This window comes from Ostrinia nubilalis, chromosome 3 (assembly GCF_963855985.1).
Source record: "Ostrinia nubilalis chromosome 3, ilOstNubi1.1, whole genome shotgun sequence".
NCBI classification, from domain to species: Eukaryota; Metazoa; Arthropoda; class Insecta; order Lepidoptera; family Crambidae; genus Ostrinia; species Ostrinia nubilalis.
In genome coordinates this window covers 15,285,833-15,302,241 of record NC_087090.1, presented here as the reverse complement: position 1 = coordinate 15,302,241, position 16,409 = coordinate 15,285,833, and the positions used below count along the sequence as shown (strand labels likewise).

Below are 16,409 nucleotides of genomic sequence, written 5' to 3'. Positions count from 1 at the left end.
AGCGATGACGTTTAATGTTAATTCGCACGAAGTACTTAAGTTCACAGATGGGGAATCGTAACAAACGAAACGACATGTCGCATTCACGACATCAGTACAGTTAGTACAGAAAAGCTGAACGGATGTTTGCATTAGCTAAAGTGGATAAACAAGACCCATCTCGGCAACAAGGCCTTTTGCAGTTGCCATCGAAATCTCGTTGCCTGCAATCGACGTGCCTGTGCGCTTGTAGTCCTTCTGTTCTGTTCTGCCTTAATTAAGTGAATGCGTCGCGTAAGGGCAGCGGTGCACGCGCGGCATCCGGGCTATAGGGATGTGACGAAAGCGGATGCGAATAAGGATAAAACAGATAATTATTTAAATTCATATTTTTTCTTGCATATCATTACAAATGGAGATGATAATAAAGATACACGTATGCATGTGATGTCCTGCAAGGGCGAATTATCAATCAAAGCTGTAAAATCATAGACAAAGATTCGATACTTAGACCTGACATACTTTTGGACAAAAGTCCCTGAATAAGGAAAGATTTGAAAAAAAAAATCAATATTTGCGAATGTGAATATTGACTTTCCAAGGATATTAAATTACATTTGATGTTCCAATAAAGCACTACTCACAATTTTTTTTGGTAAGTTTGACATTTTGTGTCGCGACCATATTATTTATACCAAACATTAGTAGAGCATAATCAAACATCAATACAGTCTGTAGATTAAAATAAACAAATAAATCCTTATAAAATATAAAAGTATTGGTTTGCCTGAATTCGATCATTTCTTGCAAATACGAATGCATATTTTCAAAATATATGCGAATTTTGCGAATTCGAATGCGAATATTCGTTGCATCCCTACCCTACCGAGCTCATTTGAATCCCGGGCGGAATGGATTGAGAGGGTTAGGGGGTACGCTCCCGGAATACCATCAAATACTGCTTCAGAATTATATGCAGATATTGTTGTTATTCTTTTGCTTTTATGGAGTTGTATGCGTGTTATCACAATGTTATCCTAGATTCAACGGCTCGGGACTATTCCCACCTCTCGTTCCCACCACTGCAACTCCTGTGTAGCCAGGATCTACAGCTTGACCGCCACAAAAACCCAACCAATGAAGGTCAAGTTTGTCCCGGGGGAAAGTTAAACTGTCATTGGACCCGCAACGAAATTAATCAGAAGAACATAGGAGGAGTTCGAAATTAAGGTTCAACTTCCCTCCATTGCAAAGCGGATGACAGGTGACAAGCAAAGGTTTAAAACCTTTAAGAAAAGATTATGCACCACGGACAATAAATTAAATTAAGGGGGCCTATCTTATGAGCAATTAGCAACTACCAGATTCAACGGCTCATCATAGACGATCGAGGCTATCGTTCGTTCCAACTAAAAGATGCCCGAGTCCAGGTATCCCGCGACCTTCACCAGATCATCGGTCCACCTAGTGGGCCTGCTAACACTACGTCTTCCGGCCTGTGCTCGCCATGTAACGTAAACAACACAAGACAGACAGATCAAAGACTTGTGTTGTTTTCAATATGACACTTACAAAGTCATATTGAAAACAACACAAGTCTTTGATCCGAAAATGAAAGAATATTGGAGCATAAAAAAAATAAAAATAAATTTTTGGTTGAAAAAATAAAAAAACTTTTACGGCTCAGTAATTATATCCAGCACAACACGGATAATAAATTTTAATCACGAAACACGGCTACCTTCATTCATAAAGAAAACCATTGTATCAATATTTCATTTCCACGGTCTCGCCTTGAATTTATTCAATTAATACACGGTTAGGTTGTTAGAATCAAATTTGTGGGGTTGGAATTTAATTTTGGTTTTATTTTCATACTAGCTCGTGGATTCACTCGTATTAATATCGATACAATTATGAGCCTATAAGTTACTCTGATGTATCTATACTTTTATACTATCCTACTTATACCTATTTCCTACTTCCTACTTATATTATAAATGCGAAAGTTTGGATGTCTGGATGTTTGTTACTCTTTCACGCAAAAACTACTGCATGCACGGATTTTGTTGAGACTTTACTGTATTATCGTTTGTAACCCAGATTAACATAATTATATGCTATAATTTATGACGATCTGTGACAAACTAAATTTAAGATCGAAGAAGAAGAATTTAAGATCGTCGTAAACAATAACACTGTCAAGTTTCATCAAAATCCTTTCAGTAGGTTTTGCGTTTAAGTGAAAAGGCACTTACAGATTAGATCTGTACCATCCTAGACCGCATCTCACTTAACACCAAGTGCGATTGCGGTCGAATACCTGCCTTGTCATGCATAAAAAAAATGTAACGTACATCCTCACAGACATTCACATCAACAAACATTAGTAGGATTGTGAAAATTGTCGGTTTTCCATCAACAAAGTCGACATAATACTATCATTTATAAGTCAGTGTAATTCAGGAGGAATCTCTCGGAGGGAGCAACATGGCGATTAATTAATCAGCTGACTGCGGCTCTGATGCGCGATGTGCACCGATCCCAATTTGCGTCTAGGCCCATCAATTACGAAGTTCGCTCCAATATACGGCCAAACAACCAAATATCGGTAATATGGTAATATGCTTTGGACGCATCGTTAGAAATATTCCGGTTTGCCAGAATTCGTAGCGGTACTAAATGTTTTCAGTTGGGTTATAATTTCTGTTAATCTTATCAAAAACTCTGGGTTAACTACTAATCAATCAAAGTGGAAAGCCTATGGGGAAGGCCTATGTTCAGCAGTGGACGTCCTATGGCTGAAATGATGATGATGATGATGATAGGTTCACTACGGGTTCGTTTAAGGCCCGATTCGACCAAACTTTAAATCCAAGAATAACTCCTGGTAAAACTAGCATATTGACAGTTTCAGTATGGGAAATAATGACAAGTTTATTCTGAGATTAATATTTACTCTTGTTTGGTCGAATCCACCCTAAGCCAAGTAACCTCCACTGCCGGACAAAAACGTCTCCAAGGATTTCCATAACGACCGGTCCTGCGCTGCCTGCATAAAGCTTCCCGCGACCTTTACCAGATCATCGGTCCAACTAGTGGGAGGCCTGCCTACGCTACGTCTTCTAGCCCATGGTCAAACAAGAGCTTAGGTCTCAAATATGATTCATTTAACTATTAAGGTTCGATATTATAAGTAGACGAAGCCTAGGAGTTAAGTTACAGTTCTATCCGTTAGTGATGTAGGTTTTTAAACCAGTAATACCTACCAGTAATGGTAGAAGGGAGTTGATTGGACTTCCAGATAGCCGTGCTGAATTAGATAGATATCATTCACATCATGTGTAAAGCTGATTCTGTCTGATCAAAAATGCATTGCCAAAATTTTCTTCCAACGATGATAATAAACATAATTATTTATGTATGTTATCCCCTATTCAGGTCTCGGTGGAAAATTATCTCATTCTCATTCTTAGATTGGAAACATTACTATAATAATCAAACTGGTAACCTCGAATAGATACTCCTATTGATCATACAATATTCAAAACTAATATCAGACTTTCAAAGTTCGTGATTCGTGGAAAACTTCTGTAACAAACCCAATTACCTGGCCATCGTCATAGTTTGATGGCGCTTATATTTCACAACAGACGCCATTAGTTTTTATATCGAATATTGTATTAGCAAAACTTTCGCGAGGCTCCAAGTTGTTCGCGTTTTCTTCGTTTATGGCTAAGAACTCATGGCGCGATTTTCACCCGCACCCGCGGCGGTTGCGGGCCCGCAGCTTCTGTAGAATGCAGATACTTATGTAAAAAGTAATGCACAACTCACGACGCGGTTTTCGCCGCAGCGGGCGCGATTGTAATCGGGTCCCGCTCGGCGGTTTTCGCCCGCGCGAAAACAGCCCGATCGGCGAGCGGCCATTTTGTACCAGTGACTTAGAATAACCGCGCAAATAACCGCGTCCCCGTGAGTTTTGTAATAAAACCGCAATTCCACAACCGCCGCGGGCGCGAGTGAAAATCGCGCCGTGAGTTCTTAGCCTATGTCAGTCCTAAAGTGTATAAAAGTTGGTTGTGCCGTCAGCGAGCATTAGGCTGTAGGTGCTGTCAGGCCACTCGGAACATAAATCAAAAACTCCCAAATGACATTAACCGAGGCAGGTATGACAGTTGCTCGAGATTGTGTACTGTGTCTAAAAATTTTCGTGTTGGAAAAGTACTGTTATGAGAAATAATGGTTTCAAAAAGTGTAATGTAACTTCTGTTATTGCTTTTTTGGAATTATGTTTTTTCTAATTTACTAAGTGTTGGGATTTTGATTTACCAGTAATTTAAGAGTAGGATTTGGAAATCGATGGGGGAGGCCTATGTTCAGCAGTGGACGTTCTGTGGCTAAAATTATGATGATATTAAGTATGTGGTGGATAGATCAGAGGTGGAATTGTGTAAAGCAATCGTTATCATTTGACAGTTCATAACGTACTATTATTCTGTCAAACGCTTTGTTTAACTGACTTTATCGTACGTTAAGAACTGTCAAATGATTACGATTGCTTTACACAATTCCACCTCATAGATAGATGCAGATATGTGGTTTCAAAATTTAAATAAATTTTAATGACATTAAGTTTTAGTTTAATTATCGTTCTTTCAACATTCATTGCAATAAAATTACAATAGATTTGTTTTGTTTCAAGATTTTATTCTTCCATAACAAATATGTATAACTGCTTTTCGGCGTTACAAAGAAGTTAAATATTTCACCAGTCCTGCAGAAATAACAACGATGGTGAACGCAAAGCTGAGACATCTTTTGAGTTTGCGCCCGCAGTATATTCACATTATGGAAAAGTCACTCTTGTTCTGATTTATCGCGGTTTTCATGGTACAAATGGACGGATTGCTTTTTGTTGTTAATTACTTTTATCATTAAAATATCTCCCACTAGGTGGACCGACGATCTGGTTCTGGTGAAAGTCGCGTGAGGTGCCTGGACGCGGGCGGCGCAGGACCGGTCTCTGTGGAAATCCTTGGGGGAGGCCTTTGTCCAGCAGTGGACGTCATTCGGCTGAAACGATGAGTTAATTAATATTCTACTTGCTACATATTATGGCAAGGTCGTATTATTATGTTAACGCCATGATGGTTTAATGTAGTACTTTTCACTTAATATAAGGAAATTTCGAAGATTTGGTAATGAAAACCGCTCTCTTTTATACACCTTAAGTATTATTACCTAGATTAATCTGCCAGTTTGGTATGTATAAGATTATTGGTTTAGCTCACCTTATAATATAGATGTGAGTTAATAGCATTCCGTTTCTTTCATTTTCTCTGTAGACACTCGTAGTCTTGTAGTCTTTACCTGGAAAAATAAATAATTTGATGTAAAACGTGATACAGAAAATAAAATAAATTAATATTGGTAAAGAGATAAATGAGACCTACGCATAGAAGAAAACAGTTTAACTAATATCGCAAAAAATATCTTGATGGAGGTGGTAAGTGTAGCAAATAAATGTGTGTCTAATGCCCGTTTTCACCATAAATCGCAAATTTTTAAGTGACCCCTATGAAAACAACATTCCTGTTACATGTTACCATAGGGGTCACTTAAAAATTAGGGATCGATGGTGAAAACGGGCATAGATCATTCTTCAAGATAGCTCTAGGTACTATGGGAGAGCATGTATACGATAAAGCTCAGATTCATCATCATCATCATTTCAGCCATAGGACGCCCACTGCTGAACATAAGCCTCCGCCAATGACTTCCATGATGACCGGTAAAATGATGATGAAGCTTAGATTATTCGACTAAACATACGAGTGAAGCCGAAGGCATAAAGTAGTTCCAAAATATATTCAAAGAAAAAAGGCCAACAATTTGCACACACAGCGAAAACTTTGATCATAAAAATAAAATCCCCTTTTAGCAGAAGGAATATTTTTCAGAAATAAACGTAGCGCTTTGTCACAAAATAGATAGGTATTATTTACTCATGTCGCACATCGTAATGTAATTTTAGGGTTCCTTATAGAAGAAGCTTGTTCCACAAAAAGGCTTTTTTATATTTTTTTATGCAGGACAAGGCAGGTATGTGACCGCAATCGTACCTGGTGTTAAGTAAGATGCAGTCTAGAATGGTACATATCTGCCCTGTAAGTGCCTATTCACTCTCGCCTTGAAAAACCCCGGATTATAGTGTTCAAGAAAGATAGTAGCAGGCAGCGAGTTCCAGTCCCTAGCTGTTCGCATTATAAAAGAGTCATCGAAACGCTTCTATATTTTTTTTAGTTAGTACATATTATTATAAGTCAATTTCTTTGGCACATTTAGCTAGTTTTGTATCCGTGGTGTTGCACTGTAAAAGTTACTGTATTTCTAGAAATAAGAGTGTTCAAAATCCCGTCTCTTTCATACTTGGGGGAGGACAGAATGTATTATTTATCATTCATTTGTGGTATTTATCTATTACTATGTTGTTACGGAACCTCTAGGTTCATTCATAGCCATTTTTTTCCATTCGCATGCGTTTATGATATTGCCCACACAGAACGCCGGCGGTAGTTTAGGTTCGCCGAACGCCGATTCGATTTCGGCTTCATACCGCCGAAAAATAGACGTTGTAGGCGAAAATATAGCGGAATATGCATACGTCTCGGACTATTGATGGAAAATTGTTTACTAAAGCTGTGAAAAGATCGAAAAAGCAACGTTGTATGCTTTGAAAATAGTACGTATGAAACTGCTGACACTGCATTAAAACACTACTGGTAACTCACCTGTATAAAGAACTGTTTTTCAGCCGACCATGGTGATTGGTTTGATAGTGGCTATGGGCCGGCTTTTTTACCAATATTCCTAAGTGTGCCAACCTAAACTACAAGAGCGCCCTTAAGATACTGTTTCGGCAGTTGGAGGTATGATTACCAGTTCCTCTGTCGTTGAAGATTCCTGGTGAAGCTCGCTTCTACCTTCGGCTTAATCACCACTTTCCATCAGGGAAATGTAGGTCAAAGACTGACCCCATGGTAGTTAAATAAAAATATATGAACAAATTGTTTGGCTAATGCAAAAGGGAATATTAAAAGCCGAATAAAAAGACAATCCATCCGCCATGCCTTTAATGAATCAAGTTGAAGTACAGTGAGTTATTTCAGTTATTTCGTGTGGTTTACCGAAACCGCACGAAAATCGCATCACTTCAAAAACCTTTGTGTAAATATTGGAAAGCGTTGAAATTTTGGCGCGAATCTCTGCTTAAAACTTTTAGTGACCGGATAAAGTCAAGATATCGATATTTTATTGACAGCAAGCAAAATATATTCATAAACTCACACTTCTAGTGCTTGACCACTAGAGTTATGCTGCTTTGACCGTCTTTATGGAGTTTTTATTTCATGTTCATTTGACGTTACATTCGAGGGACTGTAAATCCCAACTATATCCCAACTAATATTATAAATGCGAAAGTAACTCTGTCTGTCTGTCTGTCTGTCTGTCTGTCTGTCTGTCTGTTACGCTTTCCCGCTTAAACCTCGCAACCGATTTTGATGAAATTTGGCATAGAGATAGTTTGAGTCCCGGGAAAGAACATAGGATAGTTTTTATCCCGGTTTTTGAAACAGGGACGCGCGCGATAAAGTTTTTCTGTGACAGACAAAATTCCACGCGGGCGAAGCCGCGGGCGGAAAGCTAGTAAGTAATATAATTTATCTTTGCTCGGATTACCAAGCAAAGCGCACTTTCCGCATTTCGCTGTGGACTAAAATAGTGATCAAGCTACGAAGTTACCTCTGATTAATTGGAGATGGCTGTGATCCTGTAGTGGAGACTAAATGAACTGACGTCGATGATGATAACAATTGGATGTTGCTGATAAGCCCTTGAAAGCATTGCTTTGCAAAGACTAAGGCTGAGTTGCACTTGCACCACCTTATTTTAACCGTAACAATAACTTGTTGTTGTAACAATGGCTTTTTGTATGGAGTTTGACAGATTTTTGACGTTTGTCAAAGTTAAAGTAAAATGGTGCAACTCAATCTAACTGTGGCAACGATGCACACAAAATTATCGATATCAACACGCGCTCAGCTCTACCCAAGGGATGTCCAACCGTGTTCAGCGGACCGCAACGGCCTATTTTGGTGAATAACAAATGATGGAGGCACTATTGCCAATTTATTTTCATCTCCCTCGCTTGCCCAGCCGCGGCATAACTTCTGGCGACGCACTGAATCGGCCCAAATGGTCGGATCTATTTCCTTTATGGTCCGATAGTTTCTTCGCTGATTCTCCACGAATATATGGTTATAGACAAGTATCACAGGTTATTCTATTTGCCAGAAAGACAACAAAGACAATGGACTTGTTAAAACTTTGGACTGGCTGTATCTACGGTTTCAGGGTGTAAATAAATCGTTATTAAGGTCGTCGTGAAGGGCCTCAGTATTTTTTTCGATCAATGCACATAACTGAGACCTCATTTATACAGTACCCACTGCGAGCAAAAGAGGGATCATCATTATCATCATTTCAGCCATAGAACGTCCATTGCTGAACATAGGCCTCTCCCCCAATGATTTCCATAAATTTCCATAATGGCCGGTTAATAAATAAATAAATAAATAAAATAAATAAACCTTTATTGTCACCATAACAAAAAAAATACAACTTTAACACAGCTTAACAATTAAAATTAAGGTGACAAGGTAATAGCGGCCTGAATCCAGCGCCTTCCTGCTCAAACGACGGATCAAGATATATAAAATTACTTGTAACTACTTCATCAAATAACAGTGACAATAAATAAAACAACTCTCTGTATTTGAATATACATAGGTAGAGGCAACAAGAATGTACAGTATCCGCATTTATCCTACTTCCTACTAATATCTTACTAAAAATTATCCTACTATGCTAGTACTTCATATTATAAATGCGAAAGTTTGTATGGATGTCTGGATGTTTGTTACTCTTTCACGCAAAAACTACTGAACGGATTTTGATGAGACTTTACAGTATTATTGTTTATAACCCAGAATAACATATAGGCTATATAATTTATGACGATCTGTGACAAACTAAATTTGATTTGACGCGGGTGAAGCCGCGGGCAAACTCTAGTACAGTATAAAACATGGTATATTTTGTGACGCGGTAATTACTGTGAATGTAAGAACAATTAATTTATTAATGGTTACAAAAACGGCTCACCCGCGTCGCTGCTCACTGTGCACTCTACACAATATAATTTCGAAATGTAATCAAAATATTCCAGCAAGTTATCCCAGACTCGTAAACCTTTATTAGTATCAAACATTTCTTGGAAATTTCTTTTATTATAGAGAACAAAGGATTGCCGTATGAAATATTAGACGGTGGACTATTAATGTCATTGGTTGGATGGTTTTATGATATTATTTTTGGTTGATTTACAGCGACGAAGAAAGGATTTTACACTGTTGAACACAAACATGTGTGTTGATGTTAGTTTGGACGTTTTTTAATTACAACAGTTTTGTGATGCTGTGATTCCTTTTAGAACTGATATATGACAGTTACGACAGAGGAAAGCTAGTCCTGTCATCATTAGCCCTTTACAATGTCGGAGAAAAAATATGTGTTTGGATTTTACCAAAATCGACTACTTGAGTCAGACTAAATGGTGTCACTTTCGTATCACGCTACGCCCTGTTTTTAAATATCATTCCTACGATAGAGGGAGATACGATACAGCAACGTAAAGGTAGAATTACAAGACGGGCCTAATAATATGAAATCTGCAATGCCGCGCTGCAGATTTCATAGAGTTTGGCAGTTTGCGGTTGCAGTTTGCGGTCTGCGGCCCGTCTTAGAATTGTACCTTAATTCGTCGCATACGTTACAATAGAACGGTCTAGTTTGTAGCCAGCTTTCAGGTTTTACTTAGGCTTTGTAAGCATCATCCGGATTCCCCGTGCATTCGAGTCGTTCGTTTCGAGAAGCCAATAATAAATCTCGCTCCACGCGGTGCGGCACGTCGTATTGGTGCGAGATATTGCACCTGCACGGATATTACGTAAAGGTTCGGCCAAACCAACGCGATCACACGCGATCAACCGGCGTGCAGCGATGGCGATCAATGCATTTTAGTCTGGTCGCCATCGCTGCACGCCGGCTGATCGCGTGTGATCGCGTTGGTTTGGCCGAACCTTTAGAGATGTCCCTATAGGGATACGGACTAAATCCTATCGATGCCAAGTTAAGAGTCGCGAGAGGAGCCGAGAAAAAGTATCTTAATAAAAAATTCTCGTACCCCAAAAAGCAGATTGGGACGTCCACAAGGTGGACCGACGACCTCATAAAAGTAGCAGAATGGCGCTGGATACAGGCCGCTGCTAACCGGGCAATATGGAAATCATTGAAGGAGGCTTATGTTCAGCAGTGGACGTCCTATTGGCTGAAATGATGATGATGAAAGACTTCTCACACGACTCAACAAAACTAGCGAAAATTATGGACACAACATTTCAAAAGCTTTTTAAAAGTTTATTTTAGAGCTTTCTCTACAATCAGAAAGTGTAATCACTCTTTAGCCTACTGAAAGACCTTTTTAGCAAAAATTACAGGTACATATAACTTGCTGCGTACCTACCCACACAATCAACTTTCACACGCACGTCTACAAATAATAGCATCAATCCTCACGATCACAAACTGTGACGTCACCAAATTAATCTAAACATTTGCGAACGCCTGTCGACGTTTCGTCACAACGTGAGGTCGTTCCTGTGCACACAATAGTGCCACAGTATATTGCAAGAACAGTAGGTTTGGTCCCAAAACTCAAATTGCACGACACGAATAATGACTGGATCGTCTTCAATATTTTTTGTGGCATTTTTGTTTGGGAACAGTAAAATAAAATTTTAATCCTAATTGAAATCTAGAGAAAAAAAACCCACATAGGTAAAACTACGGTATGAATGAATTGAATATAGAGCGTGCTCGTTTTACAACTCAGATTTTGACTTAATAACCTGACTTTCTTTCTCGTAGGACTGTTTAATATGGCAAACTCACATTTGTTCGAATAATGTAATGCAGGTGAATTATTGTTCACCACATTTATAACAGCACTTTAGTTAAAAACATATTTTTTTAAAAACAAACATGCTCAGACCAGAATATCCTTTTGCCCGCGGCTTCATCCGCGTGAAATTTCGTTTGTCACAGATCGTCGTAAATTATAGCTTATATGTTATTCTGGTCTTAAGGATCAGAGGTGAGAGTGCTTTTTTAAAAGTAATGTACGGCACCAGCAGATATCGATTTATTACATAACCGAAACCAATAATTCCACAAATCAAATTAACGTAATAAAGAAATATGCCTATGGCAGAAATAATGATCTAGGTCACAAATATCACAGTCCCTGAACCGGGAGAACGTCCGTCACAGCCAAGCGCTCGAGCAAAGTGTGGCGGCGCGCGGGGCGGCCGGTTTCTCGTGCCTTCCCTCTTTAAGACAGAGACAACAGGATCGAACGATATGACGTCACGCTGACGTAGTGGGTGTTATTTCTAAGACGGCCGTTCCTGATCGTGCGGCGTCCTCGACCGCTGCTTGCTCCCCATCAGCCACGGCTTCTTCCACGCACAGCATAACCTCGCCGACGTTTGAAAACTGGTCTGCGCAGCTCGGACCCGCCAAAGACTGGTCATCGCAGCCCTGGTCCGCAGGAAGCTGATGCTCGGAGCCCTGAGGTGCAGCTTGAGGCTGACCCTCACCAGGTTGGTTCACCCATGTTCGGTTCCATGGTTATCATCTGGAATGTCAGTGGTGTATGTTCAATGTATGACAGTTACAAAGAACCAAAGTGAAACCGTCGTTTCTTGAAGTTAAAATTCACAAATGTTAGTCGGTTCCATGGTAATCATCTGGAATGTCAGTGGTATATGTTCAATGTATGACAGTTACAAGGAACCAAAGTGAAACCGTCGTTTCTTGAAGTTAAAATTCACAAATGTTAGTCGGTTCCATGGTAATCATCTGGATTGCGATAAGAGACCCAAACTGACGTTCATTCAAATTAACTAAACTCAGATAGTGAATAATAAAATAAAAACAATTAGTGAAAGAAAATTACTAGTCCTACGAATAATAGCTCCGGAATGCTATTATCCGTAGATTAGTTAGAACAGTAAGCACAAAAGAGGCCCAAAGTTTGCATAATGTGCTTACTAACCCGTCGCCGTCAGCAGAGGCCATATTTGCATGCCAACACTACACCTTGGGTATTAAAAACCCGCGGCGTCTGCCTGGACAGAGCCAGAAACTGACAGAGGCCGTCTTTGCATGTCAAAATCAAAACTACGCATCTGGTATTAAAAACCATCAACGTCTGCCTGGACAGAGCCAGAAACTGACAGAGGCCGTATTTGCATGTCAAAATCAACACTACGCATCAGGTATTAAAAACCATCAACGTCTGCCTGGACAAAACCAGAAACTGACAGAGGCCGTATTTGCATGTCAAAGTCAACACTACGCTTTAGGTATTAAAAACCAGTCAGCGTCTGCCTGGACAAAGCCAGAAACTGACAGAGGCCGTATTTGCATGTCAAAGTCAACACTACGCTTCAGGTATTAAAAACCAGTCAGCGTCTGCCTGGACAAAGCCAGAAACTGACAGAGGCCGTATTTGCATGTCAAAGTCAACACTACGCTTCAGGTATTAAAAACCAGTCAGCGTCTGCCTGGACAAAGCCAGAAACTGACAGAGGCCGTATTTGCATGTCAAGTGAAGATTCGCCATCCTCCAAGAATGCTCCGCAAGCCCCTGGAGTCCACTCGCCGCGCCACGAGCCCATGTGCTCGGCGGCCTCCTGGGTTTTTCGATGCAGGACCCAGCCAGCAACTCCAAGTCATAGCGGTGATGCGCCAGCGCCCGTTTGGGCAGCACGTTCACTTCAAAATACACGCTCGGCCTTCCTCTGCACATCAAATATCAAAAATTATGCACATATTCGTTAGGATCGTCTTCTTCGATGTTCGCTCGCGAACCGAACATTGCTCGTTCGTTCGCCGAACGCTCGCCGCTCCCTCCGGTCACGCCGCCCCCGGGCAATGTCCGTGAGTATACAAGGGTAGATAAGAAAAGAAATACAAAAGTGACAGGACCTTGTTTGTAGCAAACCAGACAGCGCCAATATTCCTGTTCACTACGTCCTCCCTGGTAGTTGCGCGGGTCGCGCTGGTGCTCTTGCTCCATGCCCCCAGGGCCACCGCATCCACAGGAATGCGCCTCTCGGAATCCAGCAAAGGCAGCGCACGACATTCAGGGTCAGAGCGCGATATTGGAGTCGACAGTAGACGAAGACGTAGGAAGGTTACCCACTACATAATTATTTTGTTTGGTCAAACCAAAATTTTAACTGAGGCATCGCATCACGAAAACCACAAGAACTATCGCGTTGCTTACAAGATTTTGAAAAGTCGTCACGTTCGAAGTTGATTCAACCTCCTGACTTCCGATTCCTCGCATCAAACGATAAGTCGGGATTCTATTAAAATAAAATTAAAACGCTTCAAAACTGATTAGGACATTAACGAAATGTCCGACCCGCTGTCAATCAAAATATTAACGGGTACTTTTTACACTAATATTGCGGGTATTATGCCACTGAGCTGGGATTCGACTCTAAGCAAAAACACACTTGAAGACCGCCTCCCACTCGAATCCCCAAACGCTGCTTTTGAAAGCGAGAATCGACAAAATGACCAATACAAAACGTGCAATATTTATTACTAGGCTTGTTCTTACTCGGACACTGAACGGATCGCTCCGAACTAGTACCTACAATTGGTCAAATGTAGTTAGTTCATTTTCGTACACCGATTTTTTTAATCAGTCTTTATTACTATCACCTTTAAGTACAATGTCGCAAAATACTCGCAACACACTCACAGAGCCGAATCCATCTCGCACGCGCGCGCTTGTCACCAATTTAACGTCTCGTTCACACCTATTTATTCGTGATCGGCTGTATTAAAGTGAACTAAAGGAATTGCTTCCTATTAGTACATAGTACATGTACTACACAAGCCTATTTATTACTCCTCCCATCATCCGGTGTCGACGGTGACGGTTTCGCAGTCGCGTCGCGCTGTAGGACCGCACTTAGTTTCCTTTGGGCAGTGCCACCCTTTTTATTGCCCATACTGTCGCAAATGAGACACGTAACGATTCCATCACAAACAAGCTCCAGAAAAACATTGGACGGTGTCACTTACAGTTGCAATCCACCCTCAAACGAGTCAATTCGCGAGGAAATTTTCCCAAACACATCGTCGCGCGAGCTATGGCGGCGGCCGTACGAACTGTAACAGCGCCTACAAAAATCACTATGAGGGCTACGTGAATATTCACGATTCCCAATAGGACTACGACGCGGAGTGCGTACACATCGCCTAGGTGACCTACCTCGATACTCAATACTCAATCGATGCACACGTTCATTTAACGGCGGCATTCGACACAAACCCGACGTTTAACTAACTTTTATCACGACACTGTCTACGAGAATAATCACGTTCTTTTTTTAATCTAGACGAACGCCTGGTCATCTTAACTTTTAACACTGCACTGATAATCACAAACTAAGGCAAAAATAGATGGCAAAAACGGTTAGAACGCGTGGTCAATCCCACTTCTGATCTTAAGGATCAGAGGTGAGAGTGCTTTTTTAAAAGTAATGTACGGCACCAGCAGATATCGATTTATTACATAACCGAAACCAATAATTCCACAAATCAAATTAACGTAATAAAGAAATATGCCTATGGCAGAAATAATGATCTAGGTCACAAATATCACAGTCCCTGAACCGAGAGAACGTCCGTCACAGCCAAGCGCTCGAGCAAAGTGTGGCGGCGCGCGGGGCGGCCGGTTTCTCGTGCCTTCCCTCTTTAAGACAGAGACAACAGGATCGAACGATATGACGTCACGCTGACGTAGTGGGTGTTATTTCTAAGACTGGGTTATCTATATCTATACTTATAATAAATCTGTAGAGAGGTCAATTCTGTACATGAAATATATTTTCAAAATAACTATCAGGGGGTGATTAGTGATCGATACTGATGCCAAAAATGCAATCAATAAAATTTTTGTCTGTCTGTCTGTCTGTCTGTCTGTCTGTCTGTCTGTCTGTCTGTATGTTCCTTATAGAAACAAAAACTACTCGACGGATTTTAACGAAACTTGGTACAATTATTCTTCATACTCCTGGGCAGGTTATAGGATACTTAGGAATTCCCACGGGAACGGGCATTAGCGGGAAAATCCTTTTGTATGAAAAATCTAAACCGCTTAAGTTAGACGCTTGAAATTTGGCAAGCAGGTACCTTAGTAAACTTAAAGCTTAGTTATAACAGGATATTGCAAAATTCCTACGGGAACGGGAATTAGCGAGAAAAAACATTTGTATGAAAAAATCTAAGCCACGTAAGATAGACGCTTGAAATTTGGCATGCAGGTACCTTAGTAAATTTAAAGCTTAGTTACAACAGGATATTGCAAAATTATCACGGGAACGGGAGTTAGCGGGAAAAAACATTTGTATAAAAAAATTTAAACCGCGTAAGTTAGACGCTTAAAATTTGGCATGCAGGTACCTTAGTAAACTTAAAGCTTAGTTACAACAGGATATCGCAAAATTCCCACGGGAACTGGAATTAGCGGGAAATTCCTTTTGTATGACTGACTCACTGACATACCCACGCACAGCCTAAACGGCTAAACGTAGGCACTTGAAATTTATAAGGGACGTAGCTTAGGTACCGTAGAGATGCACTAAGAAAGGAATTCCCGAAATTCCCACAGGAACAGGAATTACCGGGAAAATCCTTTTGTATGAAAAATCTAAACCGCTTAAGTTAGACACTTGAAATTTGGCATGCAGGTCCCTTAGTAAACTTAAAGCTTAGTTACAACAGGATATTGCGAAATTCTAACGGGAACGGGAGTTAGCGGGAAAAAACATTTGTATGAAAAAATCTAAACCGCGTAAGATAGATGAAGGGGGTAAAACGGGATCCACGCGTACGAAGTCGCGGGCGGCCGCTAGTAAACAATAATACTGTAAAGTTTCATCAAAATCCGTTCAGTGGTTTTTGCGTAAAATATCCAGACATCCAAACTTTCGCATTTATAATATTAGTAGGAAGTAGGATTAACGTACAGTTTGTGCACGAATTTTGGGACTATTTTCTTCTAACGAACAGAATTACATACATGATATACCTACTAAGCCTTCCTGCATTGTGGCACTGCCGAGTGTTAATAATTAAATCCCCTATTGTCTACGTGAGGTGGTAAGAGTCAAATAGCTGAACGTTCCTCGGTGATATGTGAGGATATTCCTTCGTATTGA

At 40.4% G+C, this 16,409-nt stretch overlaps 1 protein-coding gene across 2 annotated transcripts in view; it reads right to left on the bottom strand.

Moving 5' to 3' along the window:
- Positions 1–16,409, bottom strand: part of LOC135088051 (pseudouridylate synthase RPUSD2-like) — a 521,604-nt gene that overhangs the window by 402,287 nt on the left and 102,908 nt on the right. The window lies entirely within an intron of this gene.